Source organism: Lagenorhynchus albirostris, chromosome 17, assembly GCF_949774975.1.
Source record: "Lagenorhynchus albirostris chromosome 17, mLagAlb1.1, whole genome shotgun sequence".
In the NCBI taxonomy this organism is placed as follows: Eukaryota; Metazoa; Chordata; class Mammalia; order Artiodactyla; family Delphinidae; genus Lagenorhynchus; species Lagenorhynchus albirostris.
The window spans coordinates 26,951,122-26,978,593 of NC_083111.1; the positions used below are offsets into that span (position 1 = coordinate 26,951,122).

The 27,472-nt window shown below is 36.1% G+C and overlaps 1 protein-coding gene and 1 pseudogene across 1 annotated transcript in view; both read left to right on the top strand.

Annotated features, from left to right (window-relative positions):
- The window catches only part of RALYL (RALY RNA binding protein like), a 725,647-nt gene that overhangs the window by 154,020 nt on the left and 544,155 nt on the right, over positions 1–27,472 (top strand). The window lies entirely within an intron of this gene.
- LOC132508052 (small ribosomal subunit protein eS27-like) lies at positions 19,709–19,951 on the top strand (annotated as a pseudogene).

The following is a 27,472-nucleotide window of genomic DNA, read 5'->3' on the forward strand; positions in this document are numbered from 1 at the left end:
GAATGCAGCAAGTTTGATGCCTCCAACTTTGTTATTTTTTCTGAAGATTACTTTGGCTTTCAGGATTTGTTGTTGGTGGTGGTGGTGGTTCCATACAAATTTTAGGATTGCTTTTCCTATTTCTGTGAAAATGATATTGGAATTTGATGAGGATTGCCTTGAATCTGTAGATTGCTTTGGGTTATATGAACATTTTAACAGTATGAATTGCTCCCATCCATGAACATTGGATATCTTTCCATTTATTTGTGTCATCTTCTATTTAGTTCATTAATGTCTTATAGTTTTCAGGGTACAGGTCCTTCTCCTCCTTGGTTAAATTTATTCCTAAGTGTTTTATTTATTATGATGCTATTGTAAGTGGGATTATTTTCTTAATTTCTCTTTCTGATAGTTACTTGTTGGTGTATAGGAGCACAACTGATTTTTGTTGATTTTGTATCCTGCAAATTGACTTAAATCGTTTGTTAGTTCTAATAGTTTTTTGATGGAGTCTTTAGTGTTTTCTGTATTTAAGATCATGTCATGTGCAAGCAGTGACCCAGTACTGGAAGTCCTAGTTGGACAAGAAAAAGAAATAAAAGGCATCAATTTGAAGTAAAGGAGAGTAAAAGTGGCAAGAGCAGGTATCATTGTCTTGTTCCTGATTTTAGAAGAAAAGTTTTCAGCTTCTCATCATTGAGTATGATGTTAGCTATGGCCTTGTCATACATTGCCTTTGTTATGTTGAAGTATGTTCCCTCTATAATCACTTTGTTGAAAGTGTTTATCATGAATTGGTGTTGAATTTTGTAAAATGCTTTTTTTTTACATCTATTGAGATGACTGTATGATTTTTGGCCTTCATTTTGTTAATGTGGTGTATTACATTAATTGATTTGTGGATGTTGAACTTTCTTTGCATCCCTGGAATACATCCCACTTAATCATGGTGTATGATCCTTCTAATATATTGTTGCATTTGGTTTGACAATATTTCATTGAGGAATTTGTGTCTATGTTCATCAGGGATACTGGCCTATACTTTTATTTTCCTTGCAGTGTCCCTATCTAGTCTTGGTATAAGGATAATTTTGGTCTCATAAAATGAATTTGGAAGTGTTCCTTTCTCTTCTGATTTTTGGAAGAGTTTGAGAAGAATTGGTATTAATTATTCTTTAAATGTTTGGGAGAATTCACCAGTGAAACCATCTAATTATGTATTTTTTGTTGTTGTTGGGAGATTTTTGATTACAGATTCAATGTCTTTATTAGTAATTGATCTGTTTATATTTTCTATTTCTTGTTGATTCAGCCTTGTGAGGTTGTATACTTCAAGGAATGTATCCATTTCTTCTAGGTTGTTCAGTTTTTTGGCAGATACTTGTTGGTTGTTCAGGTTTTTGGCAGATACTTGTTCACAGTAGTCTCTTATGATTCTTTGTATTTGTGTGGTATCAGTTCTCTTTCATTTATAGTTTTATTTCTTTGCATTCTCCCTGTTTTTTATCTTGGTAGGTTTAGCTAAAGGTCTGTTGTTTACCTTAAAAAAAAAACTCTTAGTTTCATTAACCTTTTCTCTTGCCATTTTGGTCTCTATTTCATTTATTTCTGCTCTGATCTTTGTTATTTCACATGGCCCTTTAAAACACATTTCCTTGTGGTTACGTGAATAAATTATTAGAAGCTGTGTTAAGAATTATAATTTTATATATATAGTAATGACTTTTCTTTTGACCCAGCTTGGTGAAAGCCATGCTGACTGAAGACAGTTTGTTAGAGTTTTCAAGTTTTTAGAAGGCAGTTTACTCAATGTATTTGACAAGGCTTGTAATCCTACATTCCTGCCCTAAGGCATGATCTCCCTTAAAATAAAATATAAAACCAACTCTGGACAGTTCTACTTAGAAGTTTTACTCAATGTTTTTAGTGCACAGTAGGGTCGGGATCATACACCATACTTCATGAAGCAAACTCCCTAAGAAATCATTTTCTTCCTTCTCTTTCTCACAGGGTCAGATTCACCCAGACAGCTCTCCACAGCTCACTTCTCTAGCTCTAGCTGGAATTCCAGCTCTAGCTCCAGGCCTTTCTCATTCCAGTTTGACTCTCTTCTCCCTCTTAACTTTACATTTTCTGTGGCATGTAATTCATTCTTGTATAAAGCAGTTTAGCCTCTCAAAGGGTCTTCTAATTTTTCTCTACATTGAATTCCTAAATCAGTACAAGAGTTTTTGGAGCCAAGCAGAGCAATGGAAGAGTCCTTCTTAGAAGGTGCAGATAGCAGAAAGCTTGTGCCTATTTATACTTTGATATTTTTGCCCTATCACAGTGAGAATTTAAGATTTCAGTTTACTTCTGGGTAATAGTCCTTTGGGAAAGCCACACCAATAGGGCCTCACAAGTTAGCTTTACTTAGGTTAATTTATCACCTTCCAGGGAACAGCCCTCAGCTTTGTAATGAATCTGATTTTTATGATCATCCAAGAGCACTTCTGTCTCACACTAATCATAATCATATGAGACCCATGTGTAAAATCAGAATGATTAATTTATATTGGCAAATGCAACTTTTAAGAGGGCAGGTCTCTGTTTGACATGCCTAGTTCATTTCCTCCCTGAGGACGACCTAGGGAGAGAGCCAAATTTTATCCTAGGAAAATTGTTTGTTATATCTAGAATAAGATTGGGGAGATTAAATAGTTCATTCTTCCATTCATTCTACCAGTATCATTTGATCACTTAGTCTAGGACAAGGGCTCTGCAGGGAAGCAGGACTACAATGATAAGTATGTCATATCAACTGTCCTCATGTTGCTTAGTGTTCATGAGAGTGGGTAACACCTGGCTGACTGAATATATGGTTAGAAAAGGCTTTTCCAAGGAAGTGATGTTTTAAGCTGACTTCACTTGAAAATGGCTATGAGTTAGAAATGAAAAGAGAGTTTGTGTGTGGAGTTGGGTGGGGTGGTGGAGACAGTGGGAAGAAGGGTTTTTCAGGCAAGGGGAATAACCTGGCTAATGTGTAGATTGTGGGACTGATGTTATGTACCTAGTTAAGGCTTTGGAAATTTGTTCTGCAACAAGAGGAGGCTTATTTTCCTGAGAGGACTAATACGATTAAATTTGTATGTTAAAAAGTTAAGTCTGTTATGGGTAGAGAATATGGTTGGGGGTGAGGGAGACCCAGTGAGGCCAATTAGAAGGCTATAGCAGAAAATGCAATTAGAATGTGATGGTCATTTGGCTTAAGATGCTGAAAGGGGAAAATGAAAATGTAAATGACTTCCACATATTTATGAGGTCAAATCCATAGTATTTAAGACTGATTAAATGTGGGAGATGGATAGTAATAAAAGTGACTCTAAGGTTATTAGCATTAACAGCTGGGTAAATGGTGGCACAGAACAATGGGGAATAACCAGGTTTGAAGGTAAGGTATTATTCAATAAATTCAGTTGTGTACCAGGTACAACTGATTTAGGCTGTGTAAAATCCAAATAACAGTCATTTAAACCATGTAAACCCCTCTACCCTGATATATCAAGAAGACTGAGAGAGTAGTTCCAAGGTGATCCATTGGTTCAGTGGCATTTGCCCTTTTGTTCCAAGTTTGTTGCTTCATTGTTACAATGCAATTGTGTTTTCATTGAAGGCATGAGGATGGAAGAGTAAAGACTTGACAAGATCTCCTCTATTCTTTCCCCTTTTAGAATAAGCAGTAAGTAAATGTTTTCCTCTAAGACCACCAGAGGACTTCTTTACTTCTTTATAGTTTTCCCTGTCCTTGGCCTCCCCTTGCTGCAAAGAATGATGAGTGCTTTGTAAAAGAGAAAGGGATCATTGCAGTTGGCTTGGAACAGTGGTTCTCAACCCTGTTAGACACCAAAACCCCTTTTAGTAATCTGAAGTGAAATTCATAGACAATATAATTTGCCTATATACCTCATACGAAAAATATATTTAATGATCTGTTTGTCATAAAATAGAAAAATTAAACGATATGTAAATGTTTAGGCAAGGTTCAAAATGAGGTAATTGGATGTTTGCAACTCTATATATAGTGCAGTGGGGTACATGATGTTTGCAACAATATGTAGAATCACCACAACATAGCAGTGGTGATCAGACTGACACATATGTGCTGTATTGGTGTGACAAACAGCATGAGTGGTGTTGCTATCAACCTCTTCTAAAATGTTGAACAAGTCTTGGTAACACAGTGAATAAAACAAACTATAACAACATGCTAGTTCCAATCCTGGAGGCACATTGAAGAGCATGTGGAATGCAGAACAGTTCTACAATATGTACTTTTGTCCCTCATATTGCAGGGAGACACACCTGGGACCCCACCAACCTATGCCAGTACTGTCTCTGATCATTGTGACAAGCAAATTTCCAGGAAAAAAAAAAAAGTGTGATTGACACACTGTAGAGCAGAGAAGAAATGTAAGAGCAGCTGAAGGCGAAGAAAGATTGATTTCCCTGATTTTGAGCGGCATCTCATAAATTCCCATGTACTGTCTACAGCTATTACAGACATTCACCATAAAGTTAAATTAAAACTTACCCTGCACTAATTCTCATTATGTGTCTAGCCCTAAGGAGTCTGATTAATTCTGTCCAGCATAACACTAATTGAAGGTCAAGGTTTCCTTGCGAAATCTTGCTCAATACCTTAGGCACTGGGGAAATATATCTAGTGAAAATAACTTTTAATCCATGTTCTCAGGACTTTCAGTGAAATACCTAACTTATATTGTTTGATCTCTAGAAAAAAATTTTCATCATTTTAAGATATTTTCTTTTAAATTATTGGCTCATGTAGTTCATCATCCTACACTGAACTAGCTAGACTTCAACTTTTTCTTTCTTATTATTTACTATAGTCTAACTTGCCAAACTTTTTTGCTGATGGCTATTTGCCCATTAGAAATCAAAAGTTAAAAGCAGTTAATCTTGAAAATGATTAACAGAGAAACAAAAAGAAACTTAATTAGTACAATAAAGTTTCAAATGCTTGGCTTTTTTTCTTCTGCTACATGAAGGAAATAAGAATTTTTCTTTGAAATCTGGTTCTCCATCTGCATGGACAGCCTAGTAAGAAAATAATTTTGAAATAAAAAATAATTTTGAACAACACATTAGTATTTTTAGAGACATTAAAATTATATTTTGCATTTAAGTTAAATTAGAATTATTTCACCAAACAATTTCAAGTAGCAAATAGAAAGAGATGTCAAGGAATGAATTTAAATATCAATATTTTATTGTTTTTCATTTGGAATATTTTAGTGAAGTCATTGGTCTTAAAATTTCTAAACCCCATTTAAAATATTTAGTTTAGGTAAGAAATAGTCATTTTATTAATTTATCAACCCAAAATGAAATATTTGGGGAATAGGACTTTACAGCGGAATTTGGAGAATACCCCAGAATCACAGCATTTAGGCAGGAAGACAAAATTGTGTGTGTGTGTGAGTGTGCATGTGTGTTCTGTAAAATAATAAAGACTGTTACCTCTATGAATATGTGAAGTTTTGTAGTTTATTGCTATGAGGTTTGAGATCAGAAAACTATAAAGCAGGACAGATTAGCAAAAGATTAGAGAAGAGATTAGTGAATGATAGAGTAGCAAATCATGGGCATAGTTTTTAGCAGGGGCTTGAAGGAAATGATGAATATGTGACAGTGAGAATATTGATATGACATTGAGGGCTAAGAAAATATGGAGAAAATAAAGCCATCTTGAACTGGTCATGGAGGAAGAATGGCTTGGCTGCACTGATAAAACTGTGTTAATGAGGAATTGAAAAATGCTTAGAAATATGAATGTTGAGAGAATGAGGAGGTGGTTGATTTAATGTCATAGATTCAGATGACAAAATGCCAAAATCTTCCAGAGATGCTTTAGGTAAGAGGGTGGTGTTACACGAACTATATGTGAAATAGATTTATGGTATCTTATTGGATAAGGGCAAGGTTAGAGGGATCCAGAACGGTTATAAAATTGTTGAAGTAGTTCAGTTATGAGGTGAACAAGGACTAGGTGATTAAACTGCTGGAAAAAAAAAAGAATACAGATGCTAGAAATAGAACCTGGTAATGAAAAAATGAAAAGATATGTTTGTGTGTGTATCTATCTATCTATCTACAGGTATATATATATATATATATATATATATATATATATATATATATATATATATACTATTTAACCAATTTAATCAATTTTATTAAATATGAGTTAAAGGAAATATTATTTTTCATTATTATTTCACAGTATATAACTGTAATTTTATTTCCTAGGGGATGGAGGTGGGGGTGAGAGACTGAATTATAAGGTAACAATCCTTAAATTATTTTGAGACAGGGTTTGAAAGTGCAAACAAACCCAGACAAAAATTTCCAAAATTTAATGCTATTATCTTGTAGGTTTCTACTGAATCAGCATAAACCACATTTGTTAAATTAACCATATATCCTTGTGAAGTGAATAGAATGAAGGATTGAATTAGTTGCTGGATTAGTAATGAATCACATGTAAATTCAAAGATAAATGTGCTGTAGTAAAGTAAGAAAACATTTATTCTGCTTACAATATACTTATTTTATATATGAGTTTAATATTTAAATCTTTAATGTTCTTAACTATCTTCAGGAATCATTTCTTTTATTTTAGTTTAAAATAGAAGCATTTTTAATGATAGCTAGTATTCCTACCTGTATATTTTCATATTTTGTCTGACACTTGGAAAATACTAATTTCATAAAATAACTATATAATAAAAGAAAGAACAGACTTTCCCAGTTTGTATATACAAAATGGATATTTTTAGAATCTGAATTCACTCTTGCAGTAACAGGATATGCTCTGAGATAAAAAAAACATAAACTCACTTTTCTAAAATTTAATAATTTCCAAATAAAATTTCTAATATACAATTTTATAGTTGTATTTACTAGACATGCCTTGTGCAATCCAGTAGTCATTAGCTACGTATGGCTTATTAAAACTAAATTAATGAAAATGAAATACAATTTAAAATAGTGTGTTCATCTCTTGCTGTGGAGCACAGGGGTGTTATTTGAATACTCTTTGATCTTTTTAGGGTTTACTTGTTTCAGTTAATGCTAGAGTTTGGAAAGCCCATACTCCTGTAAACTACTAAGAAATATTTTCTGAGACCCTCCCAGGTAAGCACTTGTGCTAGATGATAAACATGAACATTTTGTATTAATCCAATAATTGTTGTGAAGTTTGTAAGACATTGTATTAACATAAAAACTACTTACTTGTAAAAGACATTGAAATATTCAGGAATTTTCTAGTGAAAGAGACACTGAAATGTTCAAGAAAGTTATAATGAGTTATTCATTCCAGTGAAGATTAAACACCAATAAATAAGACAATACAGAAAGCATCCATTTTTTTAAATTGAAGTACAGTTGATTTACAATATTGTGTTAGTTTCAGGTATACAGCAAAGTGATTCATATATATATATATATATATATATATATATATATATATATATATATATTTAAGAAAGCATCCATTCCTAATCTTGACTGCAAATAGGACAAGAGGAAGCAGAGGGCACAAAGATACTATAGAATAAAAGATTTTAGTTAGATATAAGGAAATGTTTCCTGGTGTGGAAAGTAATTCCACACTGCAAGGATTTACTGAGTGATGTTATGGGATTTCTGGAAATCTTTAAAAATAGAATACATTTCGATCTCTCTAGAGAGGTATGTGATATGCCGGCAGGCATTGAGTTGGAGGATGAATCAGATTCATTGCCATGTTTTTTTCACAGCAACAGTTCTATGAATCTGTAGAGGACAATGACATTGGATAATTCTCACTGTGCTCTGCAGGGAGTCAGGTCTCCAGACTGCTTGTCCTTACAGAATCAGGGCCAAAATATTATCCTACATTCAACAACTGCTCAAAAACAGGAAATTAAAAAACCTGAAAAATACAAAATGCTAGTGTTTTGCCATTTTAAGAAGCAGTTTTTCTTGAAGTGGATTAGCATTTCCTTTCCTATGCACTCTTTAGAAGCTGTGCATAGTTCTAATTATGTCAGACTGTATATTCAAATTGTAATTTTATGGTTTAAAAATTAGAAAAGTATGTAAGGAAGTATAATTGCCACTATTTTAAAATAGTTCAGTTAAATACTGCTACAATATTTGTGTTGTGCTTGAAAATATGTACAGTTTTTTCAATGGTAATACCTTTTCCTGTCCTTAAATATATCTATAGAGCGCCTTGATTTTAACATTACCTTTTTTCCAACATTATCTTTTACAAATATTAATAAGAGTTGTTGCTTTTAGAAACTCTACAGGAAATAATAGCTGGAAAACCCTCTGTAGCTTAAAGTCAGTCATTAAAACTCACAACAGGGTAAGTAATTAGAACTACCCACTCTTAACTTGTAAATAAGCATAATTCGTTCCAAAGAGGAAATATCGAAACTCGGTTCATGTCTACTGTAATGTATTACTCAGATACTACTGAGCATTGCACATTAAGAACTTATTTCAACAACCACAACAAAGACCAAATCTGAACTGCTGATGTGGCTGTTCTGCAGTGAATGGGCTAATGTATTTACTGTGATTTCAGAATACATATGAAATAATGATTTGTGCCTTTAATCTGAGTGACATGATAAGCCCCCTCCTCACTTTGTGTGAAAATATTCCATCGGAGTTATACAAGTTTGATGTTCCAGCTACCTGGATTGTGTTCTAGCACTCCAATATTCAAGCCTGGGGCTGTGATGGAAATGAGGCAGTGGGCACCCAGGTCAGAGCCACAGAGAACCAGGAAGTTGGGAAGTGGCCTGAGTACACCCACTAGGGAGGCATTGGAAGAAACTGGACAGTTAGGAAACTGGGACAGGAGGACTAGGTTTGCTGCCATAGTTGACGGCATGGCTGCTTCAGAGCTGCAGTGAATCTCGTCACATATCCTGTACATCAAAGAAGAAATCCAAAGCCACAGCTCACCCGAAAAGCCAATGACTAATTTTTTTTATCCATTGATGTCATTCTTAGCCAGGTTTAAAATGGAAAGCAGAAGCAGGTCAGGCTGAGTCATACTCACAAGGCAGAATTTGGGAGAAGCAGGAATCAAAGGCTGGACCAGATGGCATTTTAAATCTGCAGAAAACTGTGTTTGAGAATAGCCGACCAAATAAACAATGAAAAATAATAACTGACCCTGGAAGGAGAACATGCTCCTGGGAGATGGGTGGGTGAGGAAGTCAAGATAAAATTGCCTGTGTGAGGCTTCGCCAGAGAGAAGGTTCTTTTGATAGGCAGCCTGATGTAGCAGAACAAGCCGCTGCTTTGGGGTGAGACAAACACAAGTTTATTCTCATACACTGGCTGTGTGATTCTGAGCAAGATACTTACTTAATCTCTGTTTCTTCATCTGTAAAATTCCAATAATAATTCTTATCTTCCAGGTTATTCTATTTAAAATCGAACAAGTACTGTGCATAATAATGTAGTAGAGAATCAGTGAACATTATTATGTTGAAGTTTCAGTGGATGGAAAGTGCCTTTAGCATTCATTCATTCACTGCATCATTCCTTCATTCATTCAGTAAGTAAGTAATTCTTGAATAGACACAAAATGCCAGAGAGTGCTGGAGGCAGAGGATACAATCAGGAGATAGTTACATTTCCTTAGAATATAGATCACTGGTAGCAAAGTATCAGCATAGTACTTGCTACAGAGGGGAAGGCACCAAGATTTAAGTAAAGTACAGAGAGGAATTGCATGAGTTGGGTATTTGTTCTTATCGGGATCATATGGTTTCAGACATCTCAACATTTCATGTGTCCCTAATTATTCTCTCTAGAGGGATTTCTTCCTCTCTGGGTAATAGCACTTTAGCCAGTCTCACAGGAATTGAGGCACTACTAAAGGCTTTCATATATATATATATGAAATGTGTGTGTATATACATATATATAATATAAATTAGAGTTTGAGTAAGAAAGCAGAACCATCATGAGTGGTTTAGACTAAGGGATTTTTTTATTATTATTGGGATTAAACATTTCACAATTGTAAGAAACACTGGGAAAATAAAGATCTGAAAAGGGGTGATTGAGGGATCCGAAAAAAACACTAATTAATGGTGAAGAAGTTCTGTGGAAAGCTGCTACCTATGCATGTGATGACAAGCATGATGTCCTTGTAAGTCAACTGGACAGCTGGACGTAAAGCAGAGATAAAGCAAGGACAAACTGGGAGCCATGAGGACACTCTGGAACCCACAAGGACAAACCGGAAGTCACGTCCATCTGTCACTACACCTAAACTCAGTGTTGTTGGCTATTTGCTGAAGAAACTGATGGCCTTCATCAGGGTCCTGCACATGCACCTCACTCAGGACACCAAGGAACTGGAAGAGGATGGGGAGAAGGGTGAGTTTGAACGAACTGCCAGTTTGGCTACTTTCCTGTGCGATATGGTGCCATCAAATTAGCCACAAAGGGAGTGAAATGCAGCGGCTCGTGGGGCCCTGCACAGACCTCTTGAGGATAATGAGTGATGCTTTATCGCCACCTTCCAAACATCGTGTATATTCCTGTATGGCCAACCTAACCCAATACCACAAAGGAAAGGGAATTCCGGGAGATTCAGTTTTCAGCCTTTCCAGGCTGGCACAGTGCAAAACCACCCCTGAGACAGGGAAGCCTTTTGGTATCGTTATCCTTATAGACAAACTCCCTGCAGTGTGATTCCATTAAACCCTGTCTGCATCTGTGATTCTCAGAAAGAGGCGGAGGAGGAGTTAAGAAGGGTAGAGCTAGGTGAATAAGGGGAGGCATCCAAGAATCACTTCAGGAGCATTTTCTAACTGCTCACCTCTGCTTCTGTTTCTTCACCTCCCAACGCCCTGAGATTTTAATTATATTTTGATTTACAGCAAGAGAACTTACTCTGCTACTGCTGCAAAAATCACAGCACAGGGCTTCCGTGGTGGCGCAGTGGTTGAGAGTCCACCTGCCGATGCAGGGGACACGGGTGCCATGGCCGCTGAGCCTGCGCGTCCAGAGCCTGTGCTCCGCAGCTGGAGAGACCACAACAGTGAGAGGCCCACGTACCGCCAAAAAAAAAAAAAAAAAAAAAAAAAAAATTACCGATACTGGTGGAAATGTGCCCCTTCCATTGGATATGTCTGTGTGGAATATAGATGAGTACCGCTGTTTTGTATGCTATAGTAGTATTTGTTTTTACTACTGAATTCTCGGCTCCTTAAAGGCAAGAGGAGAGTCTTTCTTCTGTCTTTCACACTCTGTTCCAATTTATGTTTAGTCTTGTTATGCAGTAACTCTCAGTTCTCAAACTCAGGTGCCCTCAAGGGCCAAATACACAACACAAATGTGCGACCAAAGAGGATGGTGGGGGCTGAGCGCTAGAACCAGAGTAGCAGTACCTAACCTAAAGCCATTCACATGGGGCGGGGCAAGTGGGAGGCAGGGGAGGGAGAGCGAAGAGTGAGAGTGATTGATAGGGGAAGAGACCAAATAAAATGCATATACCATTACCACCTGCCCCACCCCCTGGGGAGGTCTACACACCACCTGCCATCACTTCTGAGAAAATGGTGGAGGTTGCCATTTTAATATATAAAGTTTACTTTTATTACTAGGAGCCTAAGGTTCATCCAATGTGGCTTACATTAAGGAATCAAGTATTATGGATTATACTGTGACCAGCAAATGATGTTCATAAACAATACAGATCTCTAACAGCTTTGACAATAACCCTCTAATGGAAACTAAAATTAAAATATTTTAATATTTCAATGAAGTAGCATATGACCTACTTAAAAAAGCCCTTGATTGCAACTTATTGACATAGCTGGAGGAAAATAAGAAATGTATTAATATATAACATTGGCTTATTTGTTCCTCCAATTAGTAAAATATTAGGAGTTTAATAACATTAAAACTGTGAATGTGATCTGGTATTAAATAAAATGTCGTTTACTGTTATAATTAAATTAAGTTACTAAAAGAGTAAATGATCCTGAATTTACAAAAATAAATAATATTTATGTTAGTAAAAAGTCTGTATGTTGTGATAAATCTTAAGTTTCATAAATGCTAACTTATAAAACATGGATTTGCATTTTAAAAATTTTACAAACAATACTTACTAAGAAAGTACATTTCACACCAGTTCTTCAGTTCATAATTTTTTCTAGTTGTTCAGTTTAAGCTTTTAAAATGTTGCTAAAATGTTACATTGGAAAATTAATTGCCACATTTTAAGATAAATTAATATATAATTTAGAAAAGTCTACCATATATTGGATACAGAAATTTAGAGAAAATCTTATTTTCAGCTCCAATTTTCAATTCTTTTTTTAACTTTTTATGCAATGCATGTACCCCACCCCCCCACCCCCGCCTATGCACTTCAGGGCACAAACGTCCACTGGCAGTGAGAGGCACTATTAAACTTTCATAGTTAAAAAACCAGAGTTGACAACTGGGACATGCTTGGTGCTTTTGGAACTGCTCGCTGATGAACAAATAACTGAATGAGTAAGTAAATAAATGAACGATTTCTACACTTTGATTATTAACTAGTCTTCCTTTTAATGGTAAACTATCCTCCAGTCAGTTGTTAAAATACATAGCTGTTTGGGAGTTTTGAGATATACCAGTCTGGTACATTTTATACTTTACATAATGTTCCACCTGTCCTTTCTTACATATTGAAGGCACAAATATGTCTCTCATATATTCATCCAATATTTTTTCTCATTTACAGATAGACACTACTTGTTTTTCTTTTCCAGAGTTTATTAATTACTTATAAATCACTCTTCATCTGTAGGATGAAACAGATTTACAGTGTTGCAAAACTAATGTTGGCCACAAGTCAATACCTTGCCTATACTCTATAAGCTATTTATGTAAAAAATTGATGTTAGTCATTATAACCCAATTTATATCATAAATAAAGGGATAAAAAATTGAACAGTTAAAAAGAAATTATTGGCAGCGGAAGGTACCACTGATAGGGCCTAGAAAATTAAATTTATTTTATGAAAGCAGTGAGATACATATGATGGAAAAAGAATAAAGCTTTACGGGTTGGTGAGCCTGTGTGCTAACTCAATACTGACATTATATTCAGAGATTTTGTGTGTAAACAACAGAGAGCAAATATGGGTTTTAACCATGAAAGGAATTTTTTTTGGAAGGAAGTTGTTAGCTCATAGAGTTAAATGGAATGCTGGAAACCACAGATTTCGAAATGGTTAGGAACTTAAGACAGCTACTTGGCAAAATCATGCCATTGGAATAGTGGCTAGGATCATTCTGTTGCTGATACTGGACCCCACACTGACCATACTGACACTATTGGCACTGACACCACACGTAGGTGCTGCACTGTGGCTGTGGTTATAGTTGGTTTTTAACTGCCCTTAATTCTTTGGGTCACTTGCTCTAGATTCACAGTCCCAGATGATGTCTTCCTGAGTCACATGTTGATGCTCTGAGGCCTGGAACCAGAGAAAGCAAGCAAGTAACTGGAATGTTCTGGTTCTACTGCGGGAGGGAAGACCCTACCTCTAACCAAAAGATAATAGGAAGACAGAGTCTCCAAAACTGGAAGCATGAATTGTATGTATGTTAAAGTGAAATTTGTATGTATCAAAATGACTAATAAGCACTAAAACCATTAAAAAGCTGTGTGATCTAAGAGGGCACATGATTCAACTTCTCTGGATATAATTTTATTTTTTTTTAATTAATCAATTAATTTATTTGGCTGCATTGGGTCTTAGTTGCAGCCTGCGGGATCTTTCATTGTGGCGTATGGGCTTCTCTAGTTGCGGAGCGCTTGCTTGTATCTAGTTGTGGCACATGGGCTCCAGAGTGCACAGGCTCAGTAGTTGCGGTGCATGGGCTTAGTGGCCCCGCGGCACGTGGGATCTTAATTCCCTGACCAGGGATTGAACCCGCATCCCCTGCATTGGAAGGTGGATTCTGAACCACTGGACCACCAGGGAAGTCCTTGGATATAATTTTCAAACCTGCAAAATGAAGACGGGATATCCATAATGTCTACCTAAAAGCAGCATAGGTTTTAAGTTCACTTAGAAAGATAATGCAAGCACACTGTGCAAACAACAACAACAATCAGTGAGAATCTGGACCACTGGGGGTGAAATGATAAAGTACTGGTAAAGAAAATGTTTACACTATTTGATAACTAGTGATATCAGAGATGAGTAACTTGGGGGCTAGTCAGCTCTTTACCTGCATGATGTATACAATTCACCACTTCCATGAACACCATAATGACAGCTAGATGTTATTACTTTTAAGGCAAATTTTCACAAGAGTGATGAAAAGGATGAGAGCTTTTGGGAGGAGCAGGAAATAGAGTCTGTGACAAAACATAGCAATCTTTCAGGTTATTTACAACAGAAAGTGGGGTAAAATATTGTGGAGTTTGGGGAAAAACACTTTACAGAAATTCTCTTGAAAACAAAGTCAGCTACATAGTGATTGGAGAGAAATGTACCTCATATAATATACCATTATATGTTTCATAATTTTTCATATCTTTCAATATAGTTTATATCTGTAAGAAAAAAATTACTACTTTTCAGACGCCTTAACAAATCCAAAGGTTAGAATCATCATAGAAGTACTCAAGTATTTTTCAGAATATTTTTATTTTAGCAAATTTTGCCTTGAGACATAACAGTCTCTCCCATACTTCTTTTGATAATAAATAACACTTTTATAGCACCTTTTATCTAAGACCACTTCAGTATCACTATAATTTTTCCCTATCCTTTTGCTCATAATTTAGTTAAGGTATCTAAGCAAATATGTAAAATTGAAAGGGCTTAAACCTCAGTGGACTAGAATTTTTAAAAAGCTGTGTTTCATTGATTAAAATTAAAAAAAAAAAAAGATTGTAGAACCTCACTATCACCAACTCTGTGCTTAGGAAGTCACTTTTTCTCTCCCCTTTCCAATGTTCTCATATGACAATGAGAGAGTGTCCTAAATGATTTCTAAGATTACTTTCATCTCTGAATCTATGTGATTCCATCATACCACTCCTTACTTCAGCAAGTTACAATCTCGCACTGTGTGCATAAGTAGTATTGAGTTCATGTTTCTTGACATATTTAACTCTCCTGTTAAGAATGTGTAGCTGACAATGGAAAGTTAAATGTGTAAGAAACACAAATATCCATGTATCTATTTGGATATGTGCTCTCTCAAAGAGAATTATAGATATAGGTAGATAGACCTCTGTGTCTATTACATGTGTGTTCTTAAATTATGATAACATAATTTATTCTATGGATATTTATATTTGTACTATTATAATTCCTGATGTAAGTCTCTTATCTAAAAACCTTAGAGGCATGTTTTTGAATTTATAATCTGAAAAGTAATATAATGCATATACCATGTTTTATATAACACCCCCAGAAGGATTTGGACAGCAACCCATACTCAAATATTCTACAAATATTTCTACATTCAAATATTTCTATGTTGAAATGTATTTACTATTCACAAATAAACATTGCAGTTGAATTTTTACCATGTGCATGTATTATACTTAAATAAAATCAAAATACTATTAAAAAAAGAAAAGCAGAATATTGTGTTCAGAAAATAAAACCCTGATGTTTAAAAAAAGAAAAGAAACAAATTTCAACAGCTTCACGTCAAGTTCATGCCTAGTTTGCCAAATTAGTTCAGATCAGGTCAAGTTTTGCCATCAAATGAATTAGAAAACAAAACCTTTAGTTTTAAAAGATTTTTGGATTTTATTTATGTGCATAATGGATTTTGAACATGTCTATGCTTTGTCTGACCAGAAAGGCCCTCTTTTTAGAAACAGTTTTTGGATTTGCTTCTGTTCCAACTAGATGTTCTGCATTGAAGCTTAATGGCATCTACAGACCACATCCCTTGCTGAACACAGTTGCTTAGCCCACCTGGGGACATTTACCTCCAGCTATGACAATCATATTTTTCCTTGGGAATTTTAAATTACAGCAAAAAGACATGAGTGCATCTGTCACTTTCTCTCTGGTGGCAGAGGTTTGAGAACCGTCAGGAACCCTGTTTCTTGGCTTGCAGGAAAAGTTTGGCCGCACAGAGAGAAAATGAAGGGACCCTATATGGAGATACAAGGGTGAGAAGTGGAGAGTGTCCTGTCAACGTTGCAGTCTCTGATTCTTGTTCCTGAAGCATCCCATTTGCAACCCTCTCCTTTCCAACAGTTTTGTGGTTCCCATGGCTTTAACAAACCAGTGTACATTCATTTACCTTTAGTAGTTTGAGCTGGGTTTTAATTATTTTCATCTGAAAGACCCCTAACCAAGAATGGAAATATCTTTGTTGAGCTGCAGATGTTCATTTTGATATCTGAGCCTTTCCATTTGTCTTGAGTCCTGCAGAGTAACCCAGGTGCCCATTAATACCTTCATCTCTAAAGGGCAAGCCTGTTTAATCAGAGGTAATGCTGTGGCAGCAACTTAACCCAGAAATCTCCTTTGCTTAACACAGCAGAAGTTTGTTTCATGTTTACTGTACCTCTAAGTCAGTTTGCAGAGAGCTCTGCTTCATGTGGTCACCCATGGGCCAGGCTGACAGAGGTTCCACCATCTTTTACTTGCACCATCTGGGGAAGGTGGCCTCCTGGTCACTGTGAAGAGGAGGAGAGGACTGAGCGATCAAGCGCATACTCTGAAATGCTTGTGTCAGGAGTGACACACACCACTTCTGTGCACAGCCTTTTGTACAGAAAGAGTCAGTGACTCTACTGATGCACAGGAGGGCTCCTGGTGCTGAGAAATGGAGAGCGGAGCGCACGGGTTATTCCGTGAACTGCAGCCACACTGTCATCTTGGAATCCAATAAAATCTAGACTTAAGTTTAAGGGGTATCAGACTTAACAGCTGTGATGGACAAAACTTTTTTCTTGGAAAATAATTAATCGATGGAGGCCAAAGGAAAAGAGAGCAGCCTCTGTAGGGGACTGTGTGCCAACTTTCTGTCAGTAAAGGCTTCTGATTGGAGTTCTGGGTTCTGCATGTTGTTTCTCTTCTCTGACTGTGAAGACACCTTTCTGTGCAGTTCAGTCATTTCCTACAGATCTTCTGATCAAGATTTAAGTGATAGATGAAGGGAACTGGGGAAGGTCAGCGGGATAGTAGGTGATAGAAACATTTCCAGGAGAATTCCTTTCTCCTTTAATCACTAGTTTTACTTTCACTCAAGCATGTTAATGTAGATGTTCTTAAGTCAGGAGTATATTTATTTTGAACCTTTTAACACTGCAAATCAGCTAGCTGAGTTTCATATTCTAAAAGAACAAGGTAAACAAATGACACTAGTGAATAGAAAATATTAATCTCTCACATGCTTTAGTTTAAATAGTTATAGGAAAGTGCTCTCCTATTAAAATACATTAGCCTATAGCAAACCATTAAAAAATTCCAATGAATCCTTTTCTTCCCAAAGAAAACTATTTAAGCATTCAATCAGTTAATATAATGGATTAAAATAGAACATCATTTTGGTGGCACAATTTCAAACCAGAAGGAATTAGAGACATTCAGATACTGAACATTCAACACAAGCTATGATTTCAGCAGGGAGTCTTATTTGTCCTTTCTTCATTCTAACTCCATCAATTTCAAATTTCATTAACAGCAATGGGACACAAAAAGTTCCAACAGTGATGCTTTACAAAACCCTGCAAGTTTTGAATAATAGTGATCTTTGTCATCATTTTATTTCCAGGTGTATGTTTTTATATTGTTTTGCTGAGGAATGACTCAGTATTTCTCCCAGTGGACATTGAAGAATTAAGTTTTAAAAGACAATGAGTATTCAGTTTCACTGTGTATAGCTGAAATAATCTGATTTAACTTGGTTAGGTGTAAAAATTGGGGTAAGACTAAGATAATTACCTAATTACCTTTTGAGAAGACTAAGATGAATTACCTAACCTTCTGAATCATCTGCTGAAATAATTAGATTTTCAAGAATAAGAAGTTATTATTTTCATGTAAATTAAAGGTGTTTTCAGAGTAGTTAGAACTAACACAGGAAGTTATACACACACACACCCGCCCACCACACCCATCCATACATGCATAAAGTGATGTTTTGTATTTCAGTGTATATTGTCCATGAATTGTGTAAATGGCAAGCCGTATGATTTGTTCAGTAAAATTAGTATTTTAGAGTGGTAAGGGACAGAAGTAGGAACAAAGGAAACCAACGCAAGTTCCCAGCTTCGAAAAAGTAGGTGTGCTACAAGTGATTATCAGTGTAGACTCTTCAGTACTGCTAGATGGTGGTGGTTAGCTCCATGTATTAGGACTTGAATAATTACACAAACTACAGTTGGGTAAGTGGTCAGAAATATTTTCAACATTTGTGAAGGAGCAAAGTGGCAGAAGCCTGGCAGCAGGATGAGGGCAGTACCTTCTGGTCACTTCGTGGGAATTAGGAGGTTAGGGTTGCTCTGGGGTCAGTAGGTTATCAGATTATCGGAGGTTATAAAACAAAGTCTCAGATTATCAGAGGTTGCAGAAATGCCTTGTTTCAGAGAAAGGAGAGAAAAAGAGTCTTACTAATAAGATTATTATTTCTGGGTAAAATATCCTCAAAAAGTGCTACTACTGCAAAATTAAATTATTAGGCAAACACACCCTGGTCTGTGATGTTGAGAAGAGACATTGAATAGAATAGAGTGCTACTCCTTTTCCTCATAATCCGTTTCTCTCATGCCACACACACACACACACAGAAACCCACTGATTTTGCATTATGTTTAGTTTCTTTGTTTCTTTTTTGTTTTTTGCGGTACACGGACCTCTCACTGCTGTGGCCTCTCCCATTGCGGAGCACAGGCTCCAGACGCGCAGGCTCAGCGGCCATGGCTCACGGGCCCAGCCACTCCGCGGCATGTGGGTTCTTCCCGGACCGGGGCACGAACCCGTGTCCCCGGCATCGGCAGGCGGACTCTCAACCACTGCGCCACCAGGGAAGCCCATGTTTAGTTTCTTAAAAGTCTCCCAGAATCTCTATTTCTACTGTCTTCTATTCCCCTGTTAAAGGAAACCTCTTCAATTCCCATTTATTCAGTTTATTACATGCCAGGAGCTGGGCTAAACACATTAATGTATTTAATATTATCTGGTTAAAAAATTTTGTGATAACAGGCATTGACACTATTTTTCTCTTCACCATGAAACATATCTGTGGGCAATATCCTAGGAGGGAGATGTTTAGAGATTTTTAGTGGAAATATTTAGTGGCATTTAATACCCCTCACTCTTTCTTTCCAACAAACGAAAAACAACAAAACTGTTCAAAACTTACTACTTCCTTATTATATTTCTATATTACATTTTTTGTGATTATAACTGCAACTGTCATAATCATAAAGGAGAGCAATGTAAGACCTCTGGAGCTCAAATTCAGGAAAAATGGAAAACAAATTTATAGTAATCATTCATATGTATATAGGGGAAACTTTTGACATCTTATTTAAGTGAACTTACTGGACACTAAAATCCAAAGTCCTTAGGAGACTACATTCTGAAATGTAGCCTGGCTGCATTTCATTAAAAAATTATTAGACTTTCTGGGATGATGACTTCCCCATGAGAAGATGCCACTTGCAAAGGATTTCCTTCATCTCTCTGCAAGATAGAAGAGGAAACACAAGAAGTGCCTGATGCAGAGCCCCAATTCCTACTTCATGAATGTGAAATGCCTAGGATGCTATAAAATCACCACTGTCTTTAGCCATGCACGAGCAGCAGTTTTGTGTGTTGGCTGCTCTACTGTCCTCAGCCAGCCTGCAAGAGGAAAAGCAAGGCTTACAGGAGGATGCTTCTTCAGACAGAAGTAGCATTAAAAGTACCCTGAATCAAGATGAATGGGAAACCATACCATAAACACATTTTGAATACAAAAGCATCATTAAAGATGAGAAAAACTTTAGATTCTTCAGCAATTTGGAGAACTGTTCGTAAAGGTAAACCCTTTGAAGATGTCTGCCTTAATGGACAATGTTCTTGAAAAAAAAGTAAAGTTGGTAAATTTTAATTCTGATGAATTCAGGAAGCACAGTGAGAATTCAGTGTTGTGGAAGGTGATAATGACACTGCATGCAGCCAGCTTATAAGACACTTAACAGCTCTGATTAGCAGTAGAATAGCCTGGCCAGAGCATTAAGTCGTCTGCATGAATTTTTAAAACATAAAAAACTGAAAAGAAAATAAAAACCAAGAAGTATTTAAAGTGCTTGGCAGCAACTGAAGTAATTTATATGTAAACCATGCTAGAGATTTCAAGATATAGAGGAAGAGAGAGAACAGTGGAGACATGGTACCTCCTGGCTGCTAATGGAGGACGTCCAGTATCCACAACAACAAAAACTGTCCCTGGGCACATTTTTGTGAACATTTCTGATGGTTATCTACCACTAGGGAAAAAGGAAGACCAGGTATTTGCCTTCTGAGAACTCTGGCGGATGAGTGGCAGACATTGGGCTACACTCAGCCAATCATAAGCATCCTCCTGGTGTGTATTTAGTCTGGATGTATCATTAAAAAACAGGGATAGTTTAAAATCTATTCTGCAAGTGGCAGCAGCAACAGCACCCTCTTGGCTCCAATAGGGTAGTGGGCATGGGAGCAAAGGAGCCAAGAGCAGTTTAAAAACACAGTCTTTGTGAGGTCATCTTGAGTGTGGTTCTAACCACCAGGATTCCTTTGATTTCTGAACATTTTCAAGCCCGAATCACCCTCATGCCCTGTCATCCAGAATCTTGACTGCAGCCCACATACAATAGCCAGATACCACAGTGGATACAAATTGTCCCAGCTTCCACTGTGAGCCAGATCTCAACCATATGATTCTTTACCATTGTGAGATTCTTAAAGTTTATACCATAAATTTACTGTTTGCAGTCTGGAAGAGAGCACATAGTGATATTTAACAAATACCTCTTGAATGAAAGAGTGAAGTAGGCATTTTATGCATAATTCAGTGGAAGTTTGAGCCTCACAGATTCAAAGACCTAAAGCTATTTTATAGAATACACTAAAGCCGGTAACAGGAAGCTATACAGAGAATTACTTGAGCACAGGCAGGGGTGTTAATGGTGCAATGGTGGTATGCAAATATATGCCACATGCTTTACTAAAATCTCAATTCTAATGATTTTTTAAACATCTTTATTGGAGTATAATTGTTTTACTTTGTTGTGTTAGTTTCTGCTGTATAACAAAGTGAATCAGCTATATGTATACATATATCCCCATATCCCCTCCCTCTTGCCTCTCCCTCCCACCCTCCCTATCCCACCCCTCTAGATGGTCAGGAAGCACCGAGCTGATCTCCCTGTGCTATGCGGCTGCTTCCCACTAGCTATCTATTTTACATTTGGTAGTGCATATATGTCAATGCCACTCTTTGTAAGAACATTCAACTTAATTTGCTGAAGTAGATATAAATAATTTATAAAGATAATGTCACTCAACAAAGGACTGGAAATGTGTAAGAGTGAAATGTGAAGTCTTTGGCCAAAACATAGCCACTACTTTGTAATGGTCAATGTACCAGAATCCTGGCTGATTAAGCAATGTGACTGCCATCCATCAAGGCTTCAAAAAGACTAGTGATTTTCATTTTCTAATCTTGCAACCTGGTGGACTAAAACAAGTTGTCAGTGTACACCCTTTGAAGAGAAAATAATAAAATGTGAGAATGGTGAGTGAATATTTTTCCATGGTTTATTTAAAGAATTTAATAAAGCAATAAGATTATTAACTGAATGACGCTACCCACGTGGTGCTTTTAAAATAATGTTTAATACAGTGGTCTCTTTTTAGAACACATTACTTTGAGAATTTCTTGCTTGGAGAAATTCTGCGTGTTCTTAATTATCCTGAAACAAGTATAGTTAAAAATAGATTTTCACATAATAGTTTTACCTCCAAGGGAATGATATTTCATGTCTTTGTAGACATCTAAGAAGATATAATATATGTATATTTAGAATTCAATTGCATAGACACCAGCATCCTTCTAAGAACAATAGATGAGTTTGGGAGACTGGAGAATTGGCCTTCATAAAATCTCACTATGGTTGTGGCTGAGTTATTTATTTATAAAATGGGCAAAATGCATTAATCATAAATGATAGCTTTTTAGAATACAGAACAGAGTCTAGAATTATGATTATCATGTGTTTCCCACAAGATCTAACTGATATGCCATGTTGAGATGGTAACTTCTGTCCTTGAGGCACTTCATTTGGCTCTTTTCACTGCTCTCTAGAAGAAAATAAAGCTCCTTACCCTGCTTTGAGTTTGCTGTAATATGGCCTGTGATAATTTGGCATCATAGTTTATTGCTTCAGGTAAACTCATAGCATGAAAATAGGAAACTATTTATTGAGTGCTCACCACATGAGAGATCAGATGTACTAGTTCTGGGTTTCTATTGTTTGCCCCTATACATTGAACTGCTGGTGGTCTGTGAACTTGCATTTCAAATTCAGTTTTGCCCTTGGAAACTGCCTGTTCTCTCAGTACCTATTCTGCTATCGATTGCTGCCTGTTTTCTCAGACTTAGCTCCATGTTCTGTGGATATGTCCCAAATCACTTTCTCATTTAGATCAGGCTTCAGTCTGGAATATGGAAATTTACATTTGATCAGTACATTATAAAAGAAACAAAATTCTAATTGCCTCCCTGGGAAATCTCACTGAAGGAGGTATTGGGAAGATACTTAACAATTTTTGTAATCCTCTGATGGATTAGTTAATGATGATTTACTTGTAATAATTATCGATAATAACAGTGGTGAGAAGGGTGATCAAATTAGGACTAAAGTGTTTTTCACTGGTTTAAAAACAGTGCTTTATGTCACTTTGACTGATTGTACAACTTTCATTCACATACAGGGAGGTCAAGAGTTGTTAGTGCGTACATTCAAGTGCTTGTCAATAAAAGAGTAATACCTCCCAGCATTCATACTACTCTGACAGTGTATTTATATATATTCCTGATATCAGCTTTAGTAATGAATACAACTTGAAATAAATTTAATGACAATTTAAAAACTTTCCACAGGTGCCAGCTTATTAATTAAAAGATTTTCATCTACAGTGTACTCTCCTTAAAGATATATGAAAATATGCCTTTAATTTGCTTTAACACTGGTTGATTAATGTTAGAAGGTTTACATTGAGAATTTTTATGAATGACTTGATTTCACAGCATGTTTAGTGAATTGTGTTTTATCCATTACTCCATCATATGATATGAAATTTTAGTGCTGGTAGTCTATATGTTTCTTAAAAGATTAGATGCTTAATTTTCTTTTTTTAATAAGAAGACGTTTATGTAGGTATGTATGTATTTATTTATTTGTTTGTTTATTTTTGTTTTGTAGGGTTTTTTTGGCCACATTTTGCAGCATGCGGGATCTTAGTTCCCAGCATGCGGGATCTTAGTTCCCTGACCAGGAACTAAGTCCCCTTCATTAGGAGTGCCGAGTCTTAACCACTGGACTGCCAGTGAAGTCCCAGATAATTTATTACTGTAGAAAGAATATGCACTTAGGTTAGAATTCTGGCTTTGCTTCATTTGATGTCGTGCAGGTTACTTAATTCCTCTAAAGCTTTGCTTTATTTATCTGCAAAGTGGGATGAATGATGTCTATTTCATAGACTTCCTCCCTCCTCACATCCAATCTGTTTTGAGCCCTGTAATTTCTTTCTGTAAAATACTTACGAAGCATAATATTTCTGAGATATAAACCGATGTATTTTCTTCCTTGGTAATCTCTAGTCCCTGGTTGCCCATAGGTTTACATCAAGAACCACCCCTGGTGGACCTTCACTGGAGAGTTATTTTCATGTTATGGAGAAGATAATCTTTACATCTGAGTTCACAGGACTGTGAGGCTTCCTACCACTAAGAATGAGGACGAGATGATGTAAGATAAATTTAGATCACATGGGAAGAAAAATAGGAAAGCTTGTTCCTTTTGCTGCTTTAGAGTGCAAGTAAAGAGAAGCAAGCAGCCAAGTTACATGTATTTCCTGTTGAAAATCCTAGAAGTGGAGAGGGAAAGGCAGCAGGTGCTTGGGTCTTCCATCATAAACGTGGGAGAAGACTGCAGCTGCCTGGGGTAGACCAGCATCAATGGTGGCGACCCAAGCAAAGTAGGAAAGTGGTATCACAAAACGCTTAAGAGAAGAGAGGGTCAAAAGTAGCCATCCCAGATTTGCCTGGCAGGATGCAGAAGTTTCTACCTGCTTTGCGGTATATGGCACGATATATGCATTCAGCAGCAGTGTACTTGTATCAAGTCCCCCATGACTGAGCATGAGGTGTCCCCCTACAGAAGCTGAGGGCTGGGCAGCTTTGGAAGGAGCTGTTGGAGGACGTGGTTGATCTTAGAAGGTCCACCAATGCCACCAACTGAAGGTTAGGCCAAATCAACAAAAACAAACAAACAAAAATGCCCCCCCCCAATTCTAACAGTCATATCAGGAACAGAGAAGCCAGGAAAACTCCCAGCGATCAGGTGGTAAAGGGAAATCACCAAAAAGAAAGAGAAAACCCAATGTACAGCCGTGAGCATGCCCCCTCTACTCTCAATGAGAGTGTTTAAGCATCCTTCTTCACTAAAGTCACATTCTCCTATAACATCTTACATAATTTTAAAGCTTTACTATTTATTCCTAAGTCTTTAATCCACAATGATTTGTTATATGTGTGTACCCATAGGAGGTGTAGTCAGGATCTAACTTTACCATTTTCCATGGAGATAACTTCTTGTTAAGGAACCATTTATTAGAAAGGTGTTTCTCTCCACATTGAATTGTAATACCACCACTTTCAAACAGTATTTCTCTCTCTAAATATCTATTTATCTATCTTATCATCTATCTACCTATCTATCTATGGATTCCAATCTATTCCAGTGTTCTATTTGTCCACCCCTATATAACTCAATACACCATGTTTATTTATTTATTGCCATAGTTTTAAAATTAATCTTGGTATCTGGTAGGGAATGAGCCTTAACTTTGTTCTTTTCTTCAAAATTGAAAAATGTCACTTCTTGGCAGTTTTTTTTAAATTTTAGGGTCAGTTTCTCTAATTCTGTGAGAAACTTTGCTAAGATTTTGATTGAAATTGGTGTAAATTTATAGTTAAATTCAGAGACAAAGGGCATGTTTGCAATGAGTGTCCTCCATCCAACAACAAACAATCTCATGCTGTTTTTTTTCCTGGTCTGCTAAAGTCTCTCAGCAATATTTTGTGAATGTCCAAAGGACAGCTCACACCTATTTTGTTGGACATTTCTGGGTACGTTATTATTTTGTTGCTATTATAAAAGGGTGTTTTATCTCCCCACTTATTCTTTCAAATCAGCTATTTCTGGTATAAAGGCATGCTATTAATTTTGTAGACTGCTATAACACCCAGCATCTTTGCAGCAGTTTCCTTAGTCCTCAAACTTTACAAATACAGTTTTATCTTTTCCTTACCAGTTTTAATATTAATAGAAGTTTAGACAGATGGTTCTTTATTATATTCCTAATTTTATGTGAATATTTTAAAATGCTTCCATTAAGTATTGTTTACTTTTCATTTTTGATAGCTGTTCTTTATCAATTTAAGGGGTTTAACTTTTTTTCTAAGCATATTTTTATTCAATAGACAATTTTTTTTCAGTGTTTTTTTTTTCCTTTTATTGAGATTGGTACATGGTTTTCCTTTTTTAACCTATTAAGTTAAATGTTACTTTAGTAGATATTCTTGTGTTGAATCATACTCTGGTGACAATATTACTTTATCCTCTTTTTATATTCCCATTTCAACAATTACCAATGTATTTCTTGGTATGATTATTTTTTTTTTTTTACCTTGTTTCAGGTCCCCCATTTCTCAGTGTTTGACCTTGTCCTCATCCCCTTCCGCACTTAAAAATTTACATGTGCATCTCTTCTCTCAACACTCCTTCTTATCTTAAAGTAAAAGGTGTCCTTAACACTCACTCTTCCCCATTCTCTCTGTTTCACCATCTTTCCATCTTCTTCAGTTACTTATGCTATTTCATTTCTGATGTACAGCTTCTTCTTTTCTACTACTTCCATATTCTCTGCTTCCAAAGGTGCTTATGCACCTGTTCCCTGCAATTCCTTCGATCTGCACTTATACCCGAGATGGTCTACCCTTTTCTTTATTTGACATCAGATTTTGTTTGTTTGTTTGTTCTTTTGTTTTGCCCCAGTGTGTGCCATGTGGGATCTTAATTCCCTCATCAGGGATCGAACCTGGGCCCTCGGCAGTGAAAGCATGGAGTCCCAACTACTGGACTGCCGGGGAATTCCCTGACATCAGATATATTGGAGGGATAGAAAAGGCTTGGTGCTCAGGACCTCAGCTCCCCCATCCCCCATTGTTCTCAAACTGCACTAAGTTTATCTGTGACCTAATTACTAAGTCAATTAACCTGTTTTCATCCTTCATTCAGTTGAATCTTCTTGATGCATCTAACATGGCCTGCTGTCTTTTTGATATAGCTGTCTTCATTAGTTTCTGTGACACTGTTTTTCTTTGATTTTCTTTCTATATACTTGATCATTATTGCTGTAACTTTTTTCCTTGCTGTCTCCCCTCTAAATATTAATGAATTTGTACATAGGAAAAAAACTAAAAGCATCTTTTGAAACATTAAAGGTCTGTTGATTACATAAGTTTCACTGATGATTGGAAATTCTGTCTAATGTGGTTTTTGAATGCCTCTACATTATAAATAAATTATATGGTCAAATTAATATCATCAAAAATTAATTTTTTTGCATTAGAGGTATTTTCTCTCTTTTGTCTCTGTAATGATTGAGCATATCATACATGAGAATGTCAAAAAGTGAACATCTGCTGGTTAAAATACTTACATTTGGGATGGGAATTAAATATATGTTCTCTTTCAACATTAAACCAGCTTAAGGATAAAAAATTATTGCAGTCAAGTTTTGTTTTTTTTTTCCGAAATATGACTAACATATCTCTTTTGAAATAGTTATTTTTAAGGTTGTCTTTAATTTTTTCCCATGGTTTAACATTGCTAATTAAGCCTACAAAAATCTGTACATAATGCATACTGATGCATAAAGAAAATGCATCAGCTTACCAGATTGTTCTATGATGGCTTAGATTATCAAACATTTGCAAGTTAAATTCAATATTACTGTAAAAATTTAAAGAATTGGTGGAAATTAACATAATTTATCTGCTCTGTTAATGAATAACCAAAATTTTAAAGTTCTTCAAGCTATTTTATATGCTTATTAGGGTACTTTTAATTATTCATTTTTATTTAAAAATTAAATGACGTTAA